Source organism: Condylostylus longicornis, unplaced genomic scaffold (genome assembly GCF_029603195.1).
Source record: "Condylostylus longicornis isolate FDR11 unplaced genomic scaffold, ASM2960319v2 ptg000080l, whole genome shotgun sequence".
Taxonomy (NCBI): Eukaryota; Metazoa; Arthropoda; class Insecta; order Diptera; family Dolichopodidae; genus Condylostylus; species Condylostylus longicornis.
In genome coordinates, this window is record NW_026578048.1 from 4,138,405 (window position 1) to 4,147,422 (window position 9,018).

A 9,018-nucleotide genomic window follows, 5' to 3' on the forward strand; every position below is an offset into this window, starting at 1 on the left:
ATTTCAAATTTAATTTAAACTTACGTTTAAAAGTTAATTAAAAACTTACGTTTTTATAAAATATATTTAAAATATTTACGAAAGGGGGGAGACAAAAATTATAATAAAAATATAGTGGCGCTGGCGACAACATTAATACCTGTATTATTCTATGTCGATATGCAAATGTCAGAAAATACATACATATATTTACATTTAGTTTTCTTTTTCTTTAGGGGTAAAATTTCTAAACCATCAAACACGCGTGCAGCCACACCAACCCACCTAAATATTTACATAATGCATAAATACATATATAACCCAATATACTCTTATTTATGTAAGTCTTTAAAAATTAAGATAACATACACACATGCACGTCATGCAAATAGTGTTTATCAAATGTAAATAAAATTATTAATTCGCATTATTTTAAATAACTATAAAATTCAAATAAAGTTTCTTTTAAAAACAAAAAACGAAAAACAAAATTAGAAATTTTTTCTCTGAAATATTGAACTGAAGTACTTATCGTTACTATAAAATATAAGAGGTACCCATAGTTTGAAATCATTAATTTGAATTTAAAGAAAAAAAAAACATTTTCTGATATCAGACTATAAACAGAATACGCGTTTTTGTATATATGTATGTATGTATATTTTATCACCTGCTCTAAACTATTATGTTTGGTATTTATGTATATAATATTCATGTATACAAATTACCAATATTTTACGATCATTAGGTCTGTTATGGTATCTATGGTCGTGCAATATGCCGGAAATATAATAATGTGTACTTTTGGGGATGAAAAAATAAATTAAAATTTACTTATAAATAATGTAATGAAAATATTAAAAATTTAAGGGTTATACATATATTTAATATTATATAGCTGGTGGTGATATACTTGTTGGGAAAATAACACCTGAACGATTTAGAAAAAAAATTTAAATAGAGAATGAAAAACAACAAACAAAAATACAATATAAAAGACATAGAATTGTTAAAATGAGAATTTAATTGTAAAGTAATGCAAAAATAATTTTCGTTCTCAAAATATTGAATATATTATGTATATAGATGTATACATAAACTAATAAACCATTATTCTAACCAACTACTAATATATCACATACATTATTTAACGTGATTCTTCTTCAAAATCTATTAAAAATCTGAGGTATGCATAATAGTTAATCACAAAACCTATTTTTCTTTAACTAGGTGAATTGTATCGAATTACATTGAATTTCTGTATGAAATAGCAAAAATATAAAAACAAGAATTTCCGACAATATATATAGGTACATACGTACATAAATAAGCATAATACCTTTAATAATTTTAATTACATTGGAAATTTGGAACAATTAAATGATTATCTTACGTCTTTTTTATCATGTTTTCCCGTTCTTTCAATAAATTTAATTGATTAAATAAGTATTGTGATTTCTAATTGAAAAATTAGAGTATAGTACTCAACTTTTATACATTTTATAAGAAAAAACATATCTCTTGGAGATTGTCTAACCATATTAATTTGGTACGAGCCAGATTGATTAAATATCCTCCAAAACTTTAGTTAAATGCAGTTTAACATTAAATTTTTCCTATATACTCTCGTATATCACTTGCTTAGCGTTGTTCTTTCTTTTTCTTTAGCAAAATACAAGATTTTCTTTTTGAGTTTAAGATACAAGAGGTTTATAATAAATACGAGCCTATTGTTACTCTTTGAATCGAAGTTTTATTTCCTTACCTTATGTAAATACAAAATTCTTCTGTATAAGTGATTTTAGTTTATTAATTTTAAAACGTGATATTTTATAATAAATTTGTTCAGAATATTTTATAATTTTCTCTTAAATAAATTATCGTATAATTCATTAATATTGGTGTATAAAAAGAAAATGGTAATAAAATTTTTATCCAAATATTTTTCTTATCTCAGTCCTTTTTTTTAAATATAGATTTTTATTATTTGTATAATCTATCAAATTTTCTCTTATCAGTCAAATTCCTGAGAATAAAAACCTATACATTTTCGACAAAATATATACTACAATCATAACATTTTTCTAGAAATACCAATTATTTATTGATCAGACGTAATTATATTTTAGGAAATATTACAAATTGTGGAGGAAGCAAGCATATTATTATTTTTACTACAATGAAAAATTGCGCCTATTTATATGCAATATTTACGATAATCAATGTTCTGTTTCATTCTAAGAAATAAATAAAATTGTTTTCGTATGTTGATTAAAATAAGGTTTTGGTCGCAAAAATCTATGAATATAATATTTTAGTTTTTTCAGAAAATTAAAAAAAAATTTAAAATCACCATCAAACTTACTTATAGTTTTACTCATCTTTTTATTTGAAACAAAACTTCTGTAGATTCTAGAAAGAATATTCAAAAAAAATTTTGCAGTGTTTATATTCCAGAAGTTTCTCTAATATTATTAAATTATTCTTGATTTATAAATCAATCCAAATTAAACAAAATTGCTTGATTTTTTTACTATAAACAAAGCGCATTCCCTCTTATCCCTTGTTCCTTATTTTCTTATTCCTTTATTCAAAAATATCACCCTAATTCTATAAAATATTTCATTTTCTCCTACTGAATATTTACAGTTTCTTTCCTAATACAAAAAAATACCTGATTCCTTTAAGACATACCAGTTCCTTTTTAACAAAATTCCTTAATTCACCTTTCATTGTAAACAAATAATTTATTCTTAATGGTGTGAATAACAAGTGTGGCAATGAAATATAACAAAAAACTAGACCTGATTATACCACAATAACACTTTTACGACCTGAAAAGAAAATTCTTTTTTATTGATTGTACAGTTAAATTTCTTAAAGTAATTTGGATTTCTTTATAATCTAAAATAATCTTGAAATTATTATGATTTTTATCTTTGAAAAAAATTTGTACACATGTATGTACATATAAATTGAAAAATTTTAGAGTATTTCATTGTAACGGTATTTTACTTGTATTTGTGTGCCACATTCAAATACACCAAAAAATTTCAATAGTATATAGGGTAGGGGTCGAAATTTTGATTTAAACACAACAATAATTCATCCCCTTTAGATTTTTTTTGAAATACCATAAGATTTGCTTCTAGCCATTATTTTAATAATCTTTTATATACAAACTTCTAAACAGAAATTATATATATATTTGTATATATATTTTGCATTTAAAAGTGGCAACTATTTATATTTGGAATAAAACAGTTAAAAAACCTATACATAATAAAGATATGATGAATAAACGGCACCAATTTAATATAGAAAAGGAAAATATTATTTTGATCCTTCGGCAATGTAATTTTAAATTTTATATTACGTGTGTATGTATATGTATACTAAGCTGTAAAATTTGATTCATATAGCACCATGTAAAAATTTTTATATTGTGTTACCGGTTTTGGAAAATTAAATATCACGTTAACAACATGTTAAATGAATAATATAGGGCTTAGATGCTATTTGGAAATAAAGTATGCAAAAAATTTATATATTTTAACTTTGCAATATTTTATTAAAAATGTGCATGATTACAATTATATATGAAAAATTGAATAATTTAAAAGCCCATTAAGAACATGCTTGCAAGCTGTCATACGAAAATCAAAGTTTTTAAGAGCACGCTAATTCATTATAGCATGGAGTGCAGTAATCTCGTTCTGAATATTATGTTTCAGTTCTGGAATTGTTATAAATTTATTCAGATGGATTTTACTGTTCAAAGGAACTCCAAAAAAATTAACGTCTAACGGAGTTAAAACAATATGAATCAAAGTTTCAAACTTCATTACTGTGGGGGAATACGCAATATTCAAGTATACGTCTCATATAATGTTTTAAATGTTATTAAAACTCATAACGTAAATCAAATAACAAGCATTATTTTTTCCTGTTATATCGATCACAACTTAAAACGAGGTATAAGTATTTATGCATGTATGTTTGCAATGTAAGACTCAAATGAAAAAAAAGCGGCAGATGTGCTTCTTTTGTTATTGATCCCATTCATTTAAAATAATTTACTATGATTCTACTTATATAACACATTAAAATATACATTCGGGTGTACTTGCATTCTACAAAATAAGAAAAATCCGATTCATAACACTGGAAAAACTATGTACCTACAATATATTATACATACGACTATAATAACTACCTACCATATATATATATATATAAATAAACACGTATATAATATTATACTTTGATCAAAATGAGGGTTGAGTTCTTATCAAATCAGTTAAACATATCGGCACTATGAAAAAAAAAAAAACGAAAATTAAAAACTAAGGGTGCAAGACAACAAAAAAAAAAGAAATAATGAAAAAAACCAAAGTTTCATTTTAATTGTTTAACAAAAATCTCATAAAGAGAAGTTTGAAAGAAAAACTAAAACAAAAAATAAAATAAATCAAACAAATCGTCATTCGGTTTTACTATAAAGATTGCATTCGCTATATAGGTGGTTACCGATTTTAGGGTAAGAGGTAATATCTTTTAAACATTATCGATCTAAAATCTATGTAAATATACACATATACACTTTATATAGAATAGTAAATGCACTATGTCAAATACTTTATTACCTATACCAAATATAAGTTGTTGGACCCAAAGTAAAGTTCAATGTGATTTTACATTATAACTGGATTAACACTTTTAATTTCTAGTTCATTTTAATTTTTAATCTCTGCTATAGTATCTTTTATATTACGAAATTGTCTACGCGAATTTGGCAATAAGAAAGGAGGCAATAAGAGATATGCCCCCTTATAATATTCAAATTTTAAGTCTCTACTGCATAGGTACTGTATACATAGTAAGTTTTGATTAATACAAAAATATTCTTGAAAAATCTGTATCGAATGTATGAACGTAATTTCATTTACATAATATCCTAGCCGAGAAATAATTAATAATATGTACTTAAAAAAATATGCACAAAAGTATAAAATCTAATATCAAAGTGGAATTGTTTATTTAATACTTACACATATGTGCAATTTAATCAAAACTATAGGCTTATATTGTAATATAAATTCTCATATATATATATATACATATATATATTTATTTATTATGATACATTATGAATTAATCGTTATTTTATAAATAACCCAGACACACGAATGTATGTATGAAATAAGAATTGAAATTTTTGCAGACTCTTTATTTCTATGGTATTGTTTAGAAATGTATCAGACGGTTTTTTTTCATATAACATTGTTCTCTTACAAAATTATTGTAATTTTGCAAAAATAACTCCGCATATTATTTTTAGTCTATTATACTGCGGATATGTTTCAAATCTAAATAATTATCTATATTTAAAACTTTAGAATAAGCTTAGGAGTTATTTAAATTTTTAGATTATTTCTTTATAGTATTTAAAAGTAGAATGTAACGTATATTGTGATTGCACTAATTTTTATTAAAATTTTAAAAAGAGAGGTTAGACTGAAAGCTACAATCTTCCTATATTTCGCATACGACTGAGATGCTTCGCAAGCGGTCAGAGCCCTAGGTATATGAGAATCACAAATGATCTTATGGGTGGATGTGAGAAGGGGTGGATGTGAGAAGGGCAATTATATTTTCTATATTTCTTGTAACAATACTTACATATGTAAGTATAACAATACTTACAATTGTACCTACTGACAATGGCACAATTATATTGTATAATTATTATTGTTTTAAAATACTGAAGATTTTGAAAATATTAAATTAAGGTTGTTATTAAAAATAAATCATTTAGAATATAGTTTTCCTTCAATCTCCTGATGAACTCAAGCAATTTCCAGTGTCTAATGGAACATAGTTCCTCCGCGATGAGTGTGAAATTCTCAAGAATTGCTCTTCTCTTGTTGATCAGTGCTTCACACTTTAAAAAACTTACTTTAACAATATTTTTCAAATCCAGTTAATGTTTAATTCTCTTAAAAGCTCAGCCTGTCTTCATAGAACATTAAAATTGTAAATATTAATGCCGAAAAATAAAGTTTTCGTTGAACAAACCAATATTGAGTTTCCGTTCTCAACACACCAAATATTTTTGCAAATTATCGAAATAACAAATTTTTTATGCACACTTGCTACAAATACTATTGCACTTTTCAATTAAATGAAATACCCATGTATATAAAATTCAAAATAACGAAAGTAATATCAAATGTAGTCTTATTTAATAAAGAGACTAAAAATCACTACCAGCAGAAAATTTTTAATTTACAAATCAAAAATAAATATTAATATAGCTAGTAAGTTTAGAAAAATTTTGTTCAAGTAAAGGTATGCACCTGGTAGTGAAATTTTTTTAATATAAAAATATGATATGAATATATAGAGAGAGGGGTTAACTTTATCCCTTATAAACACTATATAAAATTTTTAATTCTGTACACACAAGCTTACATATATCAATATAATGCATTTATATAGGAGTGTTGTGCAGCATATACAATGTATGTAGAGGGAACTTGATTTATTTATATAGGAGAATTTTTGGGTTTGACTTGCAATATTTTTAAAACGCATGTATTATAATGTTTATTAGCATTAGAAACAGCTGAAAATTAAAAAAAAAAAAAAACAATAAAAAGTAAAGTTCAAAGACTTTTGTGCCACATGCCAAATGCAATTTTTAAAGAAATTGAATTAATCATTTCATCATTGAAGAATAAATTTGGTCACAGAATTTAAATGCATAACGTATGTGTGTATGCACGTATATGTTTCAGTAGATTGACTGCATTTAAGAAAACAGCTATGTAATCATTATATTTTTCATCAAAAAATTAATTTGAATTGATATTAAAATTTCTATAAAATTTTCAATATGAACTTCATGAAATTTAACACTTTAAAAACTCATGGAATTCGAAAAATAGGTTAGAATTTGAAAAATGTCAAATAATTTAATTGTGTGTTTGAGTAAAATTGGCGACTAGCAATTTCATTTCGGTATTTTCACTTTTGAAGATCATATAAGGAGAAATTCTTAAAATATTAAAACAACACTAATAACTTAAAAAAAACGAATATATAAATATAGTTTCCGTGGTGTAGTGGTTATCACATCCGCCTAACACGCGGAAGGTCCCCGGTTCGATCCCGGGCGGAAACAATTTTTTTTTTATGGTACTTTTTTCTTCATCATAAAAACTAACGTAAGTAGACGAGATATTTTCCAATTTATGTACATTATTTTCTGTAATAATTTTTTCTTAAATTGCAGAGCTACATTTCAACATTTCAATTGATTTGAAGATTTCAATTTTTTTAAATGTGCGGCAAGCTTAATTTACATTTGAACAAAGAATTATTTTCAATAAAAATACAGCAGAATAAAATAATTATTTGATTGTTTTTGTGGTATAAAGGCGAAAATAAATAATTTGGCTTAACATATAAAATCAAGGTAATTATACAATATTTTCAGTAACCGCGTATTTAAATTTGTAATCCGGCGATTTATTTATTTTTTTTTGAATTTATACAATGTCCAATATTGGAAGCTCGAAAACTTGATCAAGAATGTTATGAAAGCGTTAATAAACCAAATATGTGAATAATTATGAATAAAATTAATATATATGTGTAAAAATATTAAGTACATATATATAAATAAAAGTGTACTTTTTCCATGTTGATGTTATGATGTCTACAAAGTCCGCGTACGAGTACACAATATTTTTATCTAAAAATTCCATCAAACATAAACTTGGGAATATTATTATAATTTTCATTCCCACATATTGGGGATTGGAAAGTTATAACTATTTATATAAAGAACATAAGAAAGTTATAACATTTACACGCAAACACACATGTGGGAAATCAATTAATACAAACATAATGCAAATCATATGTATATAAATATATTACATACATAACTGTAAAAATATTTATTCACGTTCACAATTTTCAATCAATTGTCCCTTTTATTTTACCTTAAAGTTTTGACCATTTATAGAAGGTCTCCAAATGTCTAGTATTTTGGTCGCCAACCTTTCCATTACACGTTTTATATAGTAAAGGTAACTAAAAAAAAAAAAGTAAAAGAAGAAGAAAGAAATTATATTTGAACGTTTAATGAAAATTTTGCAAATAGTTTTAGTCTAAAACTACAAAAAAAAAACTTTGAATTATAAAAAATTTGTGGTCATATTTAATACAATTCTGCACGATATATACAATGAAGGAATGGAATGAAAAATACTTTTGAAATGAAATTTTTAAAAAGATTTTAAAGGGTTTAATTTTACCTTTCATATTCTAATGGCGTTCTATACCAGATTCTTGGAGACATTTAATAACAATCTAACATAAAAGTTTTTTCAAAATAATTGAATTAATTACAAGTGTGTTTACAAACATAACATTACCTATTAGGTTTTAACTGTTTTATCACCATACTTATTTAAAACTTATTTTATGAATAATTTATTGAAAAACAACAATATGAATATTAATTTAGGGATCTTACGAATTATTACATTAAAAGAAATATTTTGTTATTCCACCTAGCCTTTTTCTAAGTGGACGTGTATATATCGTGCCCTTTGATTTGTCTTTTATATATGAAAATTTTCTAATACTTTCTTATACTCCCCAAACTTTCAGACGGCCACATAATTTTGCAATAATTATGATCCATTTCAATTATCTTATTGGTAGTCGTTGTGCATAATTAACGTATATCATATATAGAGTACGTTATAACAAATGAGGGATAGAGTTTCCCATGTCTAATTCAGTAATATCAGTACTTATGTAAGCTTTACAAGAATTATATAATAAACAAACGTGTTTGGGAGTAGAACTTCTATTCTGAAATAAATAACAAATACGCTAATTAATAAATTTAATTTCTCTGGGATGAAATGGGATTGTACAGTACTTTCTTAAAAATAATCAAAAATATACAATTGTCTCACAGTAAATATTCAGTTTTTGAGACTTAATATATCTTAAAGT

General features: G+C 24.6%; 1 non-coding gene across 1 annotated transcript; it reads left to right on the forward strand.

Annotated features, from left to right (window-relative positions):
- The first annotated feature begins 7,092 nt into the window (after positions 1-7,092).
- On the forward strand, positions 7,093-7,165 carry Trnav-aac (transfer RNA valine (anticodon AAC)). Its single transcript has one exon. It is a non-coding gene; the product is annotated as a tRNA-Val (tRNA).
- Positions 7,166-9,018: the final 1,853 nt, after the last annotated feature.